This window comes from Mustelus asterias, chromosome 16 (genome assembly GCF_964213995.1).
Source record: "Mustelus asterias chromosome 16, sMusAst1.hap1.1, whole genome shotgun sequence".
Lineage (NCBI taxonomy): Eukaryota > Metazoa > Chordata > Chondrichthyes > Carcharhiniformes > Triakidae > Mustelus > Mustelus asterias.
The window spans coordinates 89,936,309-89,954,308 of NC_135816.1; the positions used below are offsets into that span (position 1 = coordinate 89,936,309).

General features: G+C 44.0%; 1 pseudogene; it reads left to right on the forward strand.

Annotated features, from left to right (window-relative positions):
- Positions 1 to 1,240: 1,240 nt before the first annotated feature.
- Positions 1,241 to 17,626, forward strand: LOC144505390 (beta-1,3-galactosyl-O-glycosyl-glycoprotein beta-1,6-N-acetylglucosaminyltransferase 3-like; annotated as a pseudogene).
- The last annotated feature ends 374 nt before the right edge of the window (positions 17,627 to 18,000 follow it).

Genomic DNA, 18,000 nt, shown 5'->3' on the forward strand with positions numbered 1-18,000 from the left:
CTTTCTCTCTAGTTCCCTTTATAAATAGTGGGGTTACATCAGCTATTCGCCAAACTGTAGAAATTGTTCCAGATTCTGAATTTGCTGCTTTTGATAACACCAGACCAATCCTGGTGTAGGAAAATTGATAAGTCAGCACAATTATAAAGAGGAACTCAACAGCCTGCCTACAGTATTTCAACTGAAGGGCTGCCACCTCTCAAAACCTAAGGAGGAAAGAGCCGCTCCCTGCCAGCTTAAAAATGTCTCTTAGGAGAACTCTCCATCTATCTAACGAAGGGTACCAGGTCAGAAATAACTTACAGACAGCAGAATCGAAAGAAGAACTCCAAGGTTTTCCAAAGCCACAAAACCTGGTTATATATTTTTTTGAGTGACTAAATTCTGTTATTATGTTTTTTAGTAATGAATAGACCTTGTATTTATTTGAACAACATTCCAGGAGTATCTCATCTTAATCTGTATGTTACTTGTTTAGATAAAGTTCCTGGTTGATTAAACAAATAACTTGTTAATTGTTCACTCAAAGCGAATGTCGAGTATTTTAGTTAATGAACCTCTAATGAAGAACAGTTGACACCTTCCCAACCACTTCTAACAGATTACAAAGCGAGGTATTCCTCTTCGGGTGGCCTCTCAAAAGGGGATTAACCTCTGAATCGTAGCATGCCATGTCTGAGATCGACACGACAGTATGGGGGTTTAGATACAATCCCCACTAATGTTTTTTGCCCCTTAGTATTTCTCAGCTGGAGCCGTACAGATTCCACATCATCAGAGCTAATATCATTCCTCACAATGGTGTTATATTCCTCTTTAATCAGTAATGCAACTCCAGCACCTTTTTATTTTTGTCTGTCCTTAGTAAATACTGAATATCCCTGGAAGGTCAATTCCTATCTCTGCTCACCCTTCATCATATTTCCATAATCTCAGCTGTATCATACTCATTTACATCTGTTTGCACAAGTAATTCGTTCACTTTTTGCGAATGCTCTGTTTGATCAGGCACAAAACCTTAAAGCTTTGTCCCGTTCAAACGATTTATCACTTTTTCCGTGTTTGTACCTGTCACTTTTGTTATTCCCCTTCCTGCATTTTATTCTTATCCTTGATTCCGCCTCCTCTGACTCTTTGCACAGGTGCCTGTTATAATTTGCATCAGAAACTACAAAGTGTTTCATGAAGTCCGTCTGGAACATAAATCTTGCACTTTGAACTTGGCTAGGTTGAGCATGAAATGCGTCACTTCAGGTATAATTCGACTGACCTACTAGGGCGCTATTATCAAGCAATGTTTATTGAACAATACAGTTTACGTGTATAGAAAGAAAATTCGCACTAACTTTTGCCACTTACAAACAAGAAAGAAAATCAACCATGATATTGTATAAAACCTTAGCAAGCATACGAAATGTCCCAATGAAACAAACTTCCTCATACAAAATCCTTGCCACAGATTTAGCACAGCAAATATGAAAGCTCACGTGATGCTCGGAACTTACTCGTTTGGTTGAAAAATTGCAACTCTGACTTCCCAGCGTTGTAACGTCCAGCATCCCAGACCAGCTTGAAGTCAGAACAGCTTCCCAACACACCAGGGAGAGGGACAGACTCTCGGCAACCCAACTACCAATAGCAGATCTTCCAGTCCAGGAATCCCCTAAGACCTTCTTGCAACGAGCCAGCAGAATCTAGAACACCAGGGAGAGAGACAGAAAACTGCCTGCCCCTTGACAACCAGGGCAGCTTCTGTCTCTAAGACCAAAACTGAAAGTAAGTCCTTTAATTCTTCTGGGGAGGAACCACCTGATTTTGATTTGTCAGTCGATCTTCTGCATCAAAACGATGAGTCATAAAAGATCCCAGAAAGTATCTGAGGCCCGGAGTAAAAATAATCAAAGCCCCATTGAAATAGCAATAAAAAGACGTCTAACAGACAACCTGGCGACAATGACACCAAAAAGCCTGCTTACAACTGCAGAAACATGAAATTAAAAAAACACACTTCTTAAAGTTACTCTAACATCACAGTTCCCATTGCCCTGCCAGTATAGTTTAAACCCTCCTTAACCAATTTAGCAAATACTCCCCTGAGGAAATCAGTCCCGGTCCTGTCCCGGTATAATCTGTCCAATTTGTTCTACTCCCACACCCCGCCCCGCCAAAAGCCGATCTCATTTCCCCAGGAATCTGAAATCCTCCTGCTCACACCATCTGTTTTACTAACTCTTTATCCGATATATCCTGTTATTTCAACCCTGACTGGCACGAGTCTCTTAACGTATTCCTGGCCTCATTAACCTTGAGGTCCTTCTTTTCAACTTACGTTGTAACTCCCGATATTCTGCTCTGAGGGCCTCATCCCTATTTTTAACTATGTTGTTTGTACCGATATGCACCACGGCCACTGGTTGTGCACCCTCCCCCTGCAGAATTTCGTACAACCGAGAAATACAAGGGAGGCAACACACCATTCTGGAGTCTCGTTGGTGGCTATAGAAACGCGTATCTATTCCCCTTGAACCACCTATAACTATTGCATTTCCACACTTTTTACTCTTCCCCTGTTCAGCAGAGCCAACCATAGTGCAATGAATTTTGCTGCTGCTATCCCCTAAGGGGCAACCCTCCGCCGCGCCGCCCCCGCCCCCCCCCCCTACAACTGTATGCAAAAGAAGGCAATGACCACAGGAGGTTCCTGCACTTCCTGCCTCGGCCTCTTGCTCTGCTTGGTAATCAACCATTCACTTCCTACCTGGGGAGTCTCTGCCTGTGGTGTGACCAACTCTCTAGATGTGCTATTCTCTGACTCGTGGATGCTCGAGTGTACCCAGCGGCCACTTCTGCTCCAGAACCCAGGCTTCCATGAACTGCTGCTGGAGATGCTTCCTGCACACTTGCTTGTCCCAGGAACTGAAAATGATCTTGGCTCCCCATATGCAACATGAGGAGCACACCATGGCTTTAAGTGTCCATGCCATCATGACTTACTCTTTTAAATTAAATATTTGAAAGATGCTTCATACCAAAACAAATATGTATTTCTCTCGGGCCCTCCTTCCCTGATCCTTGTTACAACAGAATATAGCCCCTTGAAATTATAAACCACTAAAGATCTTACGAACAATAAGTGATAAATGTAGTCAATACATACCCAACCTTACCCACTTCTCACCAGTCCGCTCTCTCTCTCTCTCTCTCTTGTGGCCAACACTCCTGCAGCAGAACAAAAAAAAACACAAAAAGTACCTCTTTCCGCTTCGCACTGAATTCCCACTGTGTTCCAAATCCCCAATACCCACACTCTGGCTGTGTCTCATTCAGGATGAGGTCTCTGCCACTGCTCATACGCAAAGCTCACTGACATGGGGTCCTGTGCTTTTGTCTTGCAGCATCATTCCTTTTCTCATTTAATCACCTCATTCTTTCCTGGCCTCTCCGTGCCTCTTTCCCTCAAATGGTTGCTTCACCTGCCACCTTCCCAATTCTAATGTAAGCTCATTTAACTGATACATTGACTGTTTCTCTCTTCACAGGTATTGGCTGTGTTTTTCCAGTTTTATTTATATTTCAGATTTGCAACATTAATCATATTTTTGCCTTCTGTGGAACTGAATGATCTGTTGTTGATTCTGTTCTTAAAACACTGGGGATTTACCCTGATTCCTGTAGCTTATCTCCCTCTGATCCTCAGTCTGGATAATAACGCTATCACAGATTATTTTATCATGGATCTCACCTCCGCTCTCAATGCAAACCAGTCACTGACGGCTCTGATCCTGGGCTATAATAAACTGGGATATTCAGGAGTGAAACAGCTGTCTGCTTCTCTGAGGAATCCAGACTGTAAAATACAGGAACTGGAGTAAGTACCAGACCCGTTGCAGTTATGTTTATAATCTCTGGATATCTGACACTGTGATTGTGTATGAATAATCATTGTGCATTTACTCTTATGACTCTTATTTACTCTGTTACTGTCATTTCTCTTTCTGGTCTCCAGCCTTGGAAAGAAGGACCTTACTGATTCTTGTAGTGAGGATCTCACCTCTACTCTCAGTACCAGCCACAGGCTGATGTTTCTGAACCTGCAATCAAACTCGCTTATAGATCAATCTGTGATGTGTAGATGCCGGCGTTGGACTGGGGTAAATACAGTAAGAAGTCTCACAACACCAGGTTAAAAAAATACAAAAATCACCTCTTTCTGCTTTGCACTGAATTCCCTGGTTTTCTTTAACCTGGTGTTGTGAGACTTCGTACCAGATCAATCTGTCCCAGCTCTCCATCGCCTCATTGAGGCCTGCAGTCACCTGCAGCGAATCATGTGAATGTTTGTGTTAATTTTTAATTTAATATTCAAAATAGGAAATGGATTCAGTCGCAGTTATGGTTATTATTTGTCTTTTTAAAATATTCGTTTCCATCTCCCTGTATTTTACACTGCTCTTCAATCTATTTATTTCCTGTTTATTCTTTTCAGGCTGTGGGACAAACAGTTCAGTCAAAATAGAAAGAGACAGTTGGAGTCACTGCGGGGACTCGGAGTGCATATGGTAGTGTAAACATTTCAATTTAGAAACATTGCTGCTCTCTTTCTATGGATACTTGTGCCTAATTTTCTTTCCCTCTCCTTAAAGTACCCGCGCTCCAAGTTGAAATCCTATTTGCTGGACTTGGCAGAAATAGGTCTTTTTCTGATTTGGCAGGCAGTAACTGGTGGGGAACTGCAGCGATCTGTGCTAGGATCCCAACTTTTCACATTATGTATTAATGATTTGAAAGAGAGAAATAAATGTATTATCTCCAAATTTACAGTTGCGACAAACTTGGTTGAGAGGGTGAGCTGTGAGGAGGATGCAGAGATGCTTCAGCATGATTTGGATAGGCTTTGTGTCTGGACATGTGCATGGCAGATGCACCATAATGTGGATAATACATATGAGGTTATCCATTTCGGTAGCAATAATAGGAAGACAGATTAATACTTGAATGGTGCAAATTGAGAGAGGTGGATACTCAACAAGACCTTGGTATCTTCGTGCATAAGTCGCTGAAAGTAAGTGTGCAGGTATGGCAGGCAGTAGAGAAGGCATATGTTGGCCTTCATGGCAAGAGGATTTGAGTGCAGCAATAGAGATTATTTTACTTCCATTTTGATGAGAAATTTCAACTACTGGTTGGTGCCCTGACTGAGTTGCGGAAAACGTCTGTCTAGATAACAGCAGATAATACAGAAATTGCTGAACAAATCAGCAGCACTGAAGCAGCTGTGGAGAGAAAAAAAAGAATGATCTTTTCGAGTCAAAAGGAAAAGAGAGGCGTATGTTAGGTCCAAGCAGCTAAAAACGGAGGGAGCTCTGGAGGAGTACAATGAAAGTAGGAAAATACTCAAACGGGGAATTAGAAGAGCAAAAAGGGGTCACGAAATGTTCTTGGCAGACAGGATTAAGGAGAATCCCAAGACATTTTATACGTTAGGAACAAAAGGGTTGTTAGGGAAAAAATCGGACCTCTCAGGGACAAAAGTGGGGACTTATGCTTGGAGCCCAAAGAGGTAGGGGAGATCCTAAATGAATACTTTGTGTCGGTATTCACAAAGGAGAGGGATGTGTTGACTGGGAGTGTCTCGGAGGGGAGTGTTGAACCGTTGGAGAAAATCTCCATTACAAAGGAGGAAGTGTTAGGTTTGTTAGAGAATATAAAGACTGACAAATCCCCAGGGCCTGATGGAATCTATCCAAGGCTGCTCAGGGAGACGAGAGTTGAAATCGTTGGGCCTCTGACGCAAATCTTTGTCTCGTCACTGGACACAGGTGAAGTCCCAGAGGATTGGAGGATAGCCAATGTGGTCCCGTTATTTAAGAAGGGTAGGAAGGATAACCCTGGTAATTATAGGCCGGTGAGCTTGACGTCCGTGGTGGGGAAGTTGTTGGAGAAGATTCTTAAAGATAGGATGTATGCGCATTTAGAAAGGAATAAACTCATTAACGATAGTCAACATGGTTTTGTGAGAGGGAGGTCATGCCTCACTAACCTGGTGGTGTTTTTTGAAGAAGTGACCAAAATGGTTGACGAAGGAAGGGCCGTGGATGTTGTCTATATGGACTTTACTAAAGCGTTTGACAAAGTCCCTCATGGCAGGCTAGTGAAAAAGGTTGGATCCCATGGGATAAAGGGGGAGGTGGCTAGATGGGTGGAGAACTGGCTTGGTCATAGAAGACAGAGGGTGGTAGTGGAAGGGTCTTTTTCCGGCTGGAGGCCTGTGACTAGTGGTGTACCGCAGGGCTCTGTATTGGGACCTCTGCTGTTTGTGATTTATATAAATGATCTGGAAGAAGGAGTAACTGGGGTGATCAGTAAGTTTGCGGACGACACAAAACTGGCAGGACTTGCAGACAGTGAGGAACATAGTCAGAGGCTACAGAAGGATATAGATAGGCTGGAAATTTGGGCAAGGAAATGGCAGATGGAGTTCAATCCTGATCAATGCGAAGTGATGCATTTTGGTGGGAATAATGTAGGGAGGAGCTACACGATAAATGGCAGAACCATAAAGGGTGTAGAGACGCAGAGGGACCTGGGTGTGCAAGTCCACAGATCTTTGAAGGTGACGTCAGAGGTGGAGAAGGTGGTGAAGAAGGCATATGGCATGCTTGCCTTTATAGGACGGGGCATAGAGTATAAAAGTTGGGGTCTGATGTTGCAGATGTATAGAACGTTGGTTCGGCCGCATTTGGAATACTGCGTCCAGTTCTGGTCGCCACACTACCAGAAGGACGTGGAGGCTTTGGAGAGAGTACAGAGGAGGTTTACCAGGATGTTGCCTGGTATGGAGGGGCTTGGTTATGAGGAGAGATTGGGGAAACTGGGGTTGTTCTCCTTGGAAAGACGGAGGATGAGGGGAGACTTAATAGAGGTGTATAAAATTATGAAAGGCATGGATAGGGTGAACGGTGGGAAGCTTTTCCCCGGGTCGGTGGTGACGTTCACGAGGGGTCATAGGTTCAAGGTGAAGTGGGGGAGGTTTAACACAGATATCAGAAGGACATATTTCACACAGAGGGTCGTGGGGGCCTGGAATGTGTTGCCGGGCAAGGTGGTGGAGGCGGACACACTGGGAACGTTTGAGACTTATCTAGACAGCTATATGAACGGAGTGGGAATGGAGGGATACAAAAGAGTGGTCTAGTTTGGACCAGGGAGCGGCGCGGGCTAATTGTTCCTGGTTTCTCGTTTCAAGGCTTCATTCTATGATCATCTTGCTGGTGCCAGTACAGAGCGAGACTGCGGATAGTTGGGAACCTGTCTCGGGGGCAGGGAATTCATATGGTGTTCGTGGAAGTGGAAATGACTAGGCTTGGGAAGCATTTTCCGATCAGGGCCATTGTGATCTCCTGGACTCGTTTCGATCGCCTCAGGGGGTCGGAGAGGAATTTCCCAGATTTTTTTTTCCCCATATTGGCCCTGGGGTTTTTCACTCTGGGTTTTCGCCTCTCCCTGGAGATCACATGGTCTGGAATGGGGGGGTGGGGGTGAGTTAGTAGGTTGTAATGAACAAAGCATCGTAGCTGTGAGGGACAGCTCGGTGGATAGGATATTGGTATGTAGATAGGCTGGAAAATTGGGCGGGGATCCTGGATTCAGGATTCAATCCTGGACCGGGGAGCGGCGCGGGCTTGGAGGGCCGAAGGGCCTGTTCCTGTGCTGTATTGTTCTTTGTTCTTTGTTCTTTGAGTCCGCCTGACTCCTCTTAGAGGTAACAAAAGGAGAGGTTCTTTATGTAGTTTATACTATGTAAGAGGAGGTGGAGCAAAGTAAAGACTGAGTGGACAAACGCGCTGTAAGCTCATTTAGTCTAAAATTCCGGAGTCCCTCCCAAAACGTCTCCACTTCACGAGCTACCTCTCCTCTTTAAAATGCGCCTTAAAATATCATTCTATGGACAAAACAATCCGCTGCATCACCTAACGAAATATCTCCTTTTCAGGCTCGTAATAATCACTAATGCATGCCACTGCATCCATTTCACCAACAATATCTCTGACTAAACAAAATAATATTAGGCAGACTGACAGAATATTTTCAGAAATATGATCGAATTTCCACATCCTAAACATTATCCAAGTCCGAGCCTGCCTCAGATCATCTGCTGCTGAAACCCTCATCCGTATATTTGTTCTCTCGAGACTTGACTATTCCAGTGTTCCTCTGGCCGGCCTCCTACCTTCCAATCTACATATTGCGCTCATCCAAAATTATTTTGCCTGCAACTTCATCTGAAGCAATTCAAGTTCACCAATCAGCCCCGTGTTTGCTGATGTCCATTGGCTCCCGGTTTGTCAATACTTCAATTAACAAATCCTCATCCCTACATTCAAATATCTCCATGACTTCGCCCCTCTCATTTTGTGTCGTCCCCTTCGGCCCAACAAATCTTCCAGATTTCTGGTCTGCTGCCATTTTGTACATTCCGGATCTTAATGTCTGCAGCATTGACAAACGCGCTGTTAGCTGATTTAGTCTAAAATTCCGGAGTCCCTCCCAAAACCTCTCCACTTCACTTGCTACCTCTCCTCTTTAAGATGCGCCTTAAAATATCATTCTATGAACAAAACAATCCGCTGCATCACCTAACGAAATATCTCCTTTCAGGCTCAGCACCAATATTGTCTTATTTTTAATGTTAACCATCTTGGTAACTGTCTTGGGTCATCTTGCGATATATTTACAACTGTAGCGTGAGACCTTGCGATATGTTTCCATAACTACAGTGTGGGGCCTAGATAGCATACCTCGGATTCCGTGAGATTCACTGATTCTCTGAATCACTGATTCACTGATCCTCTGCTGCTTCCCATTTCTAATTTAATATCGGTCCCCGCACAGAGATTGTTTTACTGTTTAAAAAGTGAGATGATGTTCACGCTGGGAATCTGAAATAATAACAGAAGGCACGGGAAACACTCCGCAGCTCCGGCAGCATATGTGCAGAGAGGAAGTTGATATCAACATTGCAGATCTATAGCAAGTTTGAAGAATATACTGAAGGTAGCCATGAACAGAAACTGGAAAGGCAGAGGTTGTTTTCCTTCGAGGAGGCTGAGGAGGAGGGAAGACGAAGGAGGGGGAACCTCATCGAGCTGTGCAAAATTATGAGGGACATAGACAATGCAGAGTGGAAGAAACTTATTTGATGTATAGGCGTTGTTTTGAGCTCAAGTAGTTTAATTCCATGAAACAACAAAGAAGCGACCAACTTTCACTGATTTCCCCTGTTGCCTTCAGTGAAGTGTATGAATTGATTCTCCAGTTTGCGAAAATTTCCACCTTGTCTAAAATAAAGCATGAATAGTCTTCTTAAGTAAAGTATTTCTGGACTTTTCTCTTGCTTGGAACTTTTACTGTGGATAAATGGCAGTAAGCCATTATTTTCAAACCCATTCTTCTGACAGGGGAAACAGTTTCTCTGAGCTTAACAAAACATTGATCTCAAAGATTGGAAATATACTTGCCCAACTGGGAATCAAACCCGGGCTGCAGCGGTGAAAGCGCTGAATACTAACCACTGGGGATGCTACTAGCTCCGTAAACGAACATTGTAAATATAATTCAACTGGGAAGACGTAATTTAGATATACTGATTTTGTGTGATGAACACAAATTCATTTCGTACCACTGTTGCTAGCACATTGATTTAAAAGCATCTTTCCTTGATTCAGCTGGACTAGATTTTATTGTAAAAGTTTTCTTTCCTCTGCGAATGAATTTCTCTCCTATATTTCAATACTCCGAAAACGCAAATAGATCGAGAAATAACGCACAGTTCCACACACACATCTCTGCAGAAGAACAGACTGATGTATCCACAATGCATTGGAAAATATAATATGTTTTCGTGAATATATCAAGAAGGCTGATTTATTATGAGAAGTAAGGATGTTACGTTTCAGTTACACAGCGATTTGGCGATATCTCTAATATTGTACACATTATTGGTCTCCTTATTTAAAGAAAGATGCAAATATGGTGCACGAAGTTCAGAAGAAATGTACTTGATTCATATCTAAAAGGACCGGGTTATCCAATGAGGTTAAGTAGGAAAGGTTGGATCTGTGTCCATAGAGCTTGAAAAGTGAGTGGTGACTTGCTTTAAGTATATAAGGTCCTGACGGTATTTACATGGTGGACATTGCAAGGGCGTTTCCTCTTGTGTGTGAGTCCGGGACAAGTGGTACTGCTTTAAAATTAGGTAAAGTCTCTGAGCGGATAGGAGGCATATTAAAAGGGGAGGATAAAGAAACGGATGTGATTGTACACATTGGTGGAAATGACCTAGATAGGAAGAGCAGGGGGATGCTACGAGAGCAATTCAGGGAGTTGGGAAATAGGCTAAAAAGTAGGGCGTCCAGGGTGGTAATCTCTGGGCTGCTCCCAATGCCTAGGGCCAGTGAGGCTAGGAATAGGGAGATAGTACAATTGAACCCTTGGCTAAAGGACTGGTCCAGGAGGGAGGGCTTCATATTCCTGGTACACTGGGAAGTTTTCAATAGAGGACGGGTCACAACTAAATTGGAAGAGCACGAATATCCTGGCTGGGAGTTTTGCTAGTGCAGTTCGGGTGTGTTTAAACTAATATGGTAGGGGGGTGGGGATCAAAAAATTATGTCGACAAGTGTAGAGGCTGGGGACGAGCTTGGGGTCAGGACAAGGCTGGCAAAGAAGAGCACTCTGGGGGAGGATGACCTCACTGGGCCTGGAGGTCTGGAGTGCATCTACTTCAATGCAAGGAGCGTAGCAGGTAAGACAGACTAACTTAGGGCCTCCATGCTTACGAGGAATTTGGATGTGGTTGCGGTAACAGAGACTTGGTTGAAAGAGGGACAGGATTGGCAACTGAATATTCTGGGGTACAAGTGTTTTAGGCGAGACAGAGGAGGGGCCAAAAGAGGTGAGGGAGTAGCAGTATTAGTTAGAGAGCATATTACAGCGGTGCAGAAGGAGGACAATTCAGAGGGATCGTGTAATGATTCACTGTGGGTGGAGCTCAGAAACAGGAAGGGCGCAGTCACTGTGTTGGTGGTATACTACAGGCCTCCCAACAGCACAAGAGAAGTGGAAGAACGGATATGTCAGGAGATAATGGATGGGTGCAGGAAAAATAGGGTTGTTGTCGTGGGAGTCTTCAATTTCCCTGGTATAGACTGGAAATCACGTAGGGCTGGGAGTCTAAATGGGGAGGAATTTGTAAAATGCATACAGGAAGGTTCTTTGGAACAATATGAAGATAGCCCGACTAGAGAGGTGGCTATACTGGACCTAGTACTGGGGAATGAGCCCGGTCAGGTCTTCAAAGTTTCGGTAGGGGAACATGTGGCAAATAGTGACCACAATTCTGTTCACTTTAGGATAGTGATGGAAAAGGATAAGTGGTGTCCCAAGGGTAAGGTGTTGGATTGGGGGAAGGCTAACTTTAGTGGGATTAGGCAGAAATTGGCAGCTGTTGATTGCGAGAGGCTGGTTGACGGTAAATCCACATCTGGCATGTGGGAGTCTTTTAAGGAACAGTTGTTAGGGCTGCAGGATAGACATGTGCCTGTAAAAAAGAAGGATAGGAAGGGTAGGATTCGAGAACCGTGGATAACCAGGAAAATTGAGGGATTGGTCAAAAAGGAAAGAGAGGCGTACGTTAGGTCCAGGCAGATAACAACAGAGGGAGCTCTGGAGGAATACAAAGAAAGTAGGGAAGAACTCAAACGAGGAATTAGAAGGGCAAAAAGGGGTCACGAAATGTCCTTGGCAGACAGAATTAAGGAGAATCCCAAGGCATTTTATTCATACGTTAGGAACAAAAGGGTTGTCAGGGAAAAAATCGGACCTCTCAGGGCCAGAAATGAGGAATTATGCTTAGAACCCAAAGAAGTAGGGGAGATCCTAAATTAATACTTTGCGTCGGTATTCACAAAGGAGAGAGATGTGTTGACTGGGAGTGTCTTTTAGGGGAGTGTTGACCCGTTAGAGAAAATCTCCAATACTAGGGAGGAAGTGTTAGGTTTTTTAGGGAATATAAAGACTGGCAAATGCCCAGGGCCTGATGGAATCTATCCAAGGCTGCTCAGGGTGACGAGAGGTGAAATCGTTGGTCCTCTGACGCAAATCTTTATCTCGTCACTGGACACAGGTGAGGTCCCAGAGGATTGGACAGTAGCTAATGTGGTCCCGCTATTTAAGAAAGGTAGGAAGGATAACCTGGGAAATTATAGGCTGGTGAGATTGACGTCCGTGGTAGGGAAGTTGTTGGAGAGGATTCTTAGAGATAGGATGTATGCGCATTTAGAAATGAATAAACTCATTAACGATAGTCAGCATGGTTTTGTGAGAGGGAGGTCATGCCTCACTAACCTGGTGGAGATTTTTGAAGAAGTGACTACAATGGTTGACGAGGGAAGGACCGTGGATGTTGTCCATATGGACTTTAGTAAATCGTTTGACAAAGTCCCTCATGGTAGGTTCGTGCAAAAGTTTGGATCTCATGGGATAAAGGGGGAGGTTGCTAGATGGGTGGAGAACTGGCTTGGTCACAGAAGACAGAGGGTGGTAGTGGAAGGGTCTTTTTCCGGCTGGATGCGTGTGACGAGTGTTGTTCTGCAGGGATCTGTATTGGGACGTCTGCTGTTTGTGATTTATATAAACAACCTGGAAGAAGATGTAATTGGGGTGATCAGTAAGTTTGCGGACGACACGAAAATGGCTGGACTTGCACATAGTGAGGAACATTGTCAGAGGCTACAGAAGGATATAAATAGGCTGGAAATTTGTGCAAAGAAATGGCAGATGGTGTTCAATCCAGATAAATGCGAAGTGATGCATTTTGGTAGAACTAACGTAGGGGGGAGCTATACAATAAATGGCAGAACCATAAAGGGTGTAGATACGCAGAGGAGCCTGGGTGTGCAAGTCCACAGATCCTTGAAGGTGATGTCACAGGGTATAAAAGTTGGGGTCTGATTTTGCAGTTGTATAGAACGTTGGTTCGGCCGCATTTGGAATGCTGTGCCCAGTTCTGGTCGCCACACTACCAGAAGGACGTGGAGGCTTTAGGGAGAGTGCAGAGGAGGTTTACCAGGATGTTGCCTCGTATGGAAGGGCTTAGTTATGAGGAGAGATTGGGTAAACTGGGGTTGTTCTCACTGGAGAGATGGAGGATGAGGGGTGACCTAATAGAGGTGTATAAAATTATGAAAGGCATAGATAGGGTGAACGGTGGGAAGCTTTTTCCCAGGTCGGTGGTGACGTTCACGAGGGGTCATCGGTTCAATGTGAGGGGAGAGGTATAACACGGATATCAGAAGGACGTATTTTACACAGAGGGTGGTGGGGGCATGGAATGCACTACCGGGCAAGGTGGTGGAGGCGGACACACTGGGAACGTTTAAGACTGATCTTGATAGCCACATGAACGGAGTGGGAATGGAGGGATACAAAAGAATGGTCTAGTTTGGACCGGGGAGTGACGCGGGCCTGGAGGGCCGAAGGGCCTGTTCCTGTGCTGTATTGTTCTTTGTTCTTGCCGAGTCCCTCTTGAAACAGGGAAAGAGGGAGCTAGGGAGAGGAAGAATGAAATTGCTGGTTGGGGGATGGTGAGATGGTCAGATGCATAAAGTACATTCAAGATATAACATCTTATAGTTAGCAGTAATTCACTCTGATTAGTTTCATAAAATATTATCCTGAAGGATGCAGGAAACAAGTTTTGTACCGAAAGTAGATTAAAACATTGGAGACATTTTACTTCAGTGATCTTTAGTCTGTTCATTTTCCCCGAAAGAAAAGCAGGAGACATGAATTGCTAAGAGCTTGAAATAACTACTTATTGTGCAACATGATCTTTGCTGTTTTGTTTCAAATATCTTCTGCCCAACAACACTGATTTCCAAATTGTAGCAGGAACTTTGACTTAGCTCTCTGATATCGACCTCCTGACAGCTACATTCTGCGCCTCTTGCTCATGTATGTGCGGTGTTAAATGAGGAAATAAGATCTGCAAATTATGCACAAAATTACAGAAATGGCATTTCTGATTATTGTGATGTGACACTGGATTTTCACATTGACGACAGAATTAATAACCTCACTTTATTAGTCGTATTCAGAGGAGTATGCATGAGTAAATGGAAAATAAATTCTTCCACGTAATGGTGGCTGAATATGATTTGGTGCAAGGGAAATGTGTTGAAGCAGTTCCAAAATATTCACAATCAGCTAACTTGCTCCCAGGATAGGGAGGGGAAGGCAGTAAAACGGGACTGACTAACAGAAGCTGTTCGAAAAGTCGAACTTGCAAAGAGTAGATATTGTTAGTGGTTAAAATAAAACTTGCACGAAAACAAGTTGGGCCGGAGAGCCTGTTTCCTTGCTGTAAACCTCTATGACTTGATGACTCTATGGACTTTGGCAGTTTGATTTTGGGCGAATTACGTAATGGTTGCAGCCCTGCTGCCACGCTCAAATACCATGAAGGCTCAAGGCACCATGAAGGAGATTATTCACAAGGACTCTGAGACAATTACTTCTGAAGTTAGAAGATTCTATTTGTGGGGGAATCTCGAACCAGGGTTACATTTCACGAATAAATGGTAATGAGGAGCTAATCAGCCTGTGGTATTCTCATGGTCAAGAAGGAGGAAGCCGGAGTATTGAACTCAATCAGTGAAGAATTAGAGTTTTTGACAGGGAAAATAATCAAAGCTTATGGGCGGCTTCGGGGCGGGGGGGGGGGGGGGGGGGTGGTGGGGGGGAGGGCGGTGGCGGGGGGGAGGCGGGTGGGGGAGTCAGGAAAGACGAGTTGACACCATAAACAGATTAGGCTGTTAGATCAGGCCTGCAGGGCCGATTGAGCCACACCTGATCCAAAATTCTATATTTCTGTTTTACGGTCAAGAAACACTGAATGCGAACACATTCTGAGATGCTGTGCATTGTCCTTGGGGCTGTATTTTGTGCCGCAAACGAACGGTTCTCATATTTTTAAAATAACTGTTTTTGAGCCTTTTGAAATGTGTTTAGGTCGGCGCTATATAAATGAAGTTATATCCAATTTGAGTGTCCCATGTTTCATATTAAGATCTCTTAATCCAGGCGTTATTAATCACGTGGTCACATTTCTCTCGCTTATTGGTCAGGATTTGTAATCTTCAGGACATCCACCCCAAAGCTTTTTTCCTGCTGTCTCTGAAGAAACTCCCTTCGGTTTGACGAAATTACCAGAGAGAAAATAGGGACTGTGGAATCTCTCCCCCTGTTGGTACCATTTACATGATAGAGAAACCTATTGCCAGCAACATTGTAAAACAGCATTTGTAACTATGAGGAAATACATTGAGATGCTGAGCTCAACCGAGGTTCCGGGAGCGGAAAGTGTCAGGAAGAGATAAAGTCCGATGGGATACACAGCTCAATAGAACGGAGGACAAGGCAGAACATTGGGACTTGTCGAAGAGCCTGCAAATGAGGGGTACACTCCAATCGAATCACCGACTAACACTCAAGTGCATGTTTTTCAATACTGTAGTTTATTTATTCGTATAGCTGACCCTGAAGCCATTGAAAACATTGTTTTAAAGTTGATCGCGATCGCAAACAAATAAAAAGCCTTTACTGAAATCGATTATTTAGTAATAACACGAGACTGCGGTCATTTCCCGGCTTGGGTCACTGTCTGTGTGGAGCATGCACGTTCTACCCGTGTCTGCGTGGGTTTCCTCCGGGCGCTCCGGTTCCTTCTCACATTTTGAAAGATGTGCTGGTTAGGTGCATTGACCCGAACAGGCGTCGGACTGTGGCGAGTACGGGAATCTCTCAGTTACTTCATTGCAGTGTTAATGTAATTCTTACTTGTGACTCATAAAATAAACTTTAACTTTAACTTTAAAACCCGCAGGTACGTCACATTCCCAGTAAGTGCTGAGGAACGAGATTTCCCTCTGGCCTATCCAATGCTGACTCAGACCAACATTAGGATTTTGAGCGGCTCCTGGAAAGCATTTATGCTCCGCAGAATGTGTACGACTTCCACCTGGACAGGAAGTCTCCAAAACCATTTCACTCAGCGACCCAGGCCATGGCTTCCTGTTTCAGTAATATCTTAGTTGTCGGAAAATCAGAGTCGGTGACATCTGCCTCATGGTACGAGTTCAGGCTGACCTGAACTCTATGGAACAATTGCAATAGAGCCCTGCCTGCTGGAGATGACACATCATATTTGCGGACAGATTTTTCGAACCAAAATCAACAAGATCAATTGTCAACCGTCTCATGGCCACGAACGACTCAAGTGCCATAGAATCACACCCTCAGTGGAGAGAGAAGAGGGCAGATACCTCAGTGCAATTGATGTATCCACTCTACACCATGGCTTTCGACACATTCATCCATCTATAACTCTCCTTTTCAGCTTCCCCCCTCTCTCTCTCACACACTTATTCACTCTCTCATCGCATCCATTTTTATTTCCAAATTGTATTGCTATAATTCAATGCTGTGGAAAAACATTGAAAAGATATTTGATGAATCGAGTGATTGACATATTCTCGTCTTCAGACTGAAGTCATATCGCTAGAAGCAGATTTAAGAAACAATATTTGCGAGTCAAGATTTGATTTGAATATCCAGTTTGACGGATTCCGTCCGACAGGCACTTGTTCTAAATCGTTACTTGTGGCCAGAAAGAAGAACGATTTCAAATGTATTCCCTTGGGCATTCTTTCCAGGCAGCCGAGGACCTGCCAAGTAAACATTTACCTTCATCTGGGCCTGAAAGGTTATCGAAAAATCATCTCAAACTGAACAGCTAACTCTATTTCTGTCACAGATTCTGGATAGTTCCAGCATTTTTTGCTTTTACTTCAGATTCCCAAGATCCACATTTTTTTCTGATTTTGGACATTTACCTAACATTACATTGCCATTTAAAGTCCTGTCATTCATTGTTTTGAACTGTCCTTGTTACTCGGTTTATTGTAAGCCACGTGTTGAATTGCGATGCTTGTTCGTGACGGGGTCAATTCGACAGATCAGTTAGGTAATGTTCTGATGTCACCGCACCATTGTCCTTCAATAGGCCATTGATATCAATCTTGTTATCGCAGTTATGTTTCCTTTCAGCCCCAAGTCTGTGCAAAATTTATGGTATGCAAATAAAGTGCATCCGATTAAAAGTAACGAAGGTTCATCATTCCTGTTCTAGTTTTGATAGGGTAGAAAAATGTGGATTAATTTTCAAAACAGAGGAATGTTAGCGCTTTGTGTTCACTTTCAGAGATGGTGGGAATTTTATTATGGTGTCCCCAAGACTACTGTCAGAATAAAGCGAAAGAAGACTCCTCCGCCCATACGCAGCCCTGTATTTGCGGGGAACGCATGCATTATTGTCAACAGAGAATATGTGAGCACTCTTTTGGTGAAGCCGGAAATCCTGGCGTTTTTCAGCTGGTCCGAGGAAAAATACAGCCCCGACGAACACATCTGGGCAACGTTGCAAAGAATGCCTGAAATGCCCGGGTCCATAACTTATAATCAAGGGCAGCAGAGGAGTGTTCTTCGAACAGTGAAGTGGTCCGTTTAGGCTGGTGATGTAGCATCTGGAGCTTCATAAGCACGTTGCACAGGGAAGCGCCCCAACAACTCCTGTGGTCTGGTAATCTACACTTGGATCACCCAACAGGAGCCTCTCTTTGCCAACACGGTTAATCCGCAAGACAACATACTCTGCAATGTATTGAAGAATAAATTCATTACAAAGCGGTTAACAGAAGAGCATGATGAGCATTAGTGTAAGCGTATCAGAGAGATGAAGGGGGAAACTGGAGGAGCGAAGATATCAAGAGTGCTGACTGAAGCGATGTGCTGAATTAAAATAGAGGATTATGTCACACATGAAAGGAAACGTGACGAGTTGTAATGTTTGCTCTAACTGGAGAATTCACATGACAAGGAGGG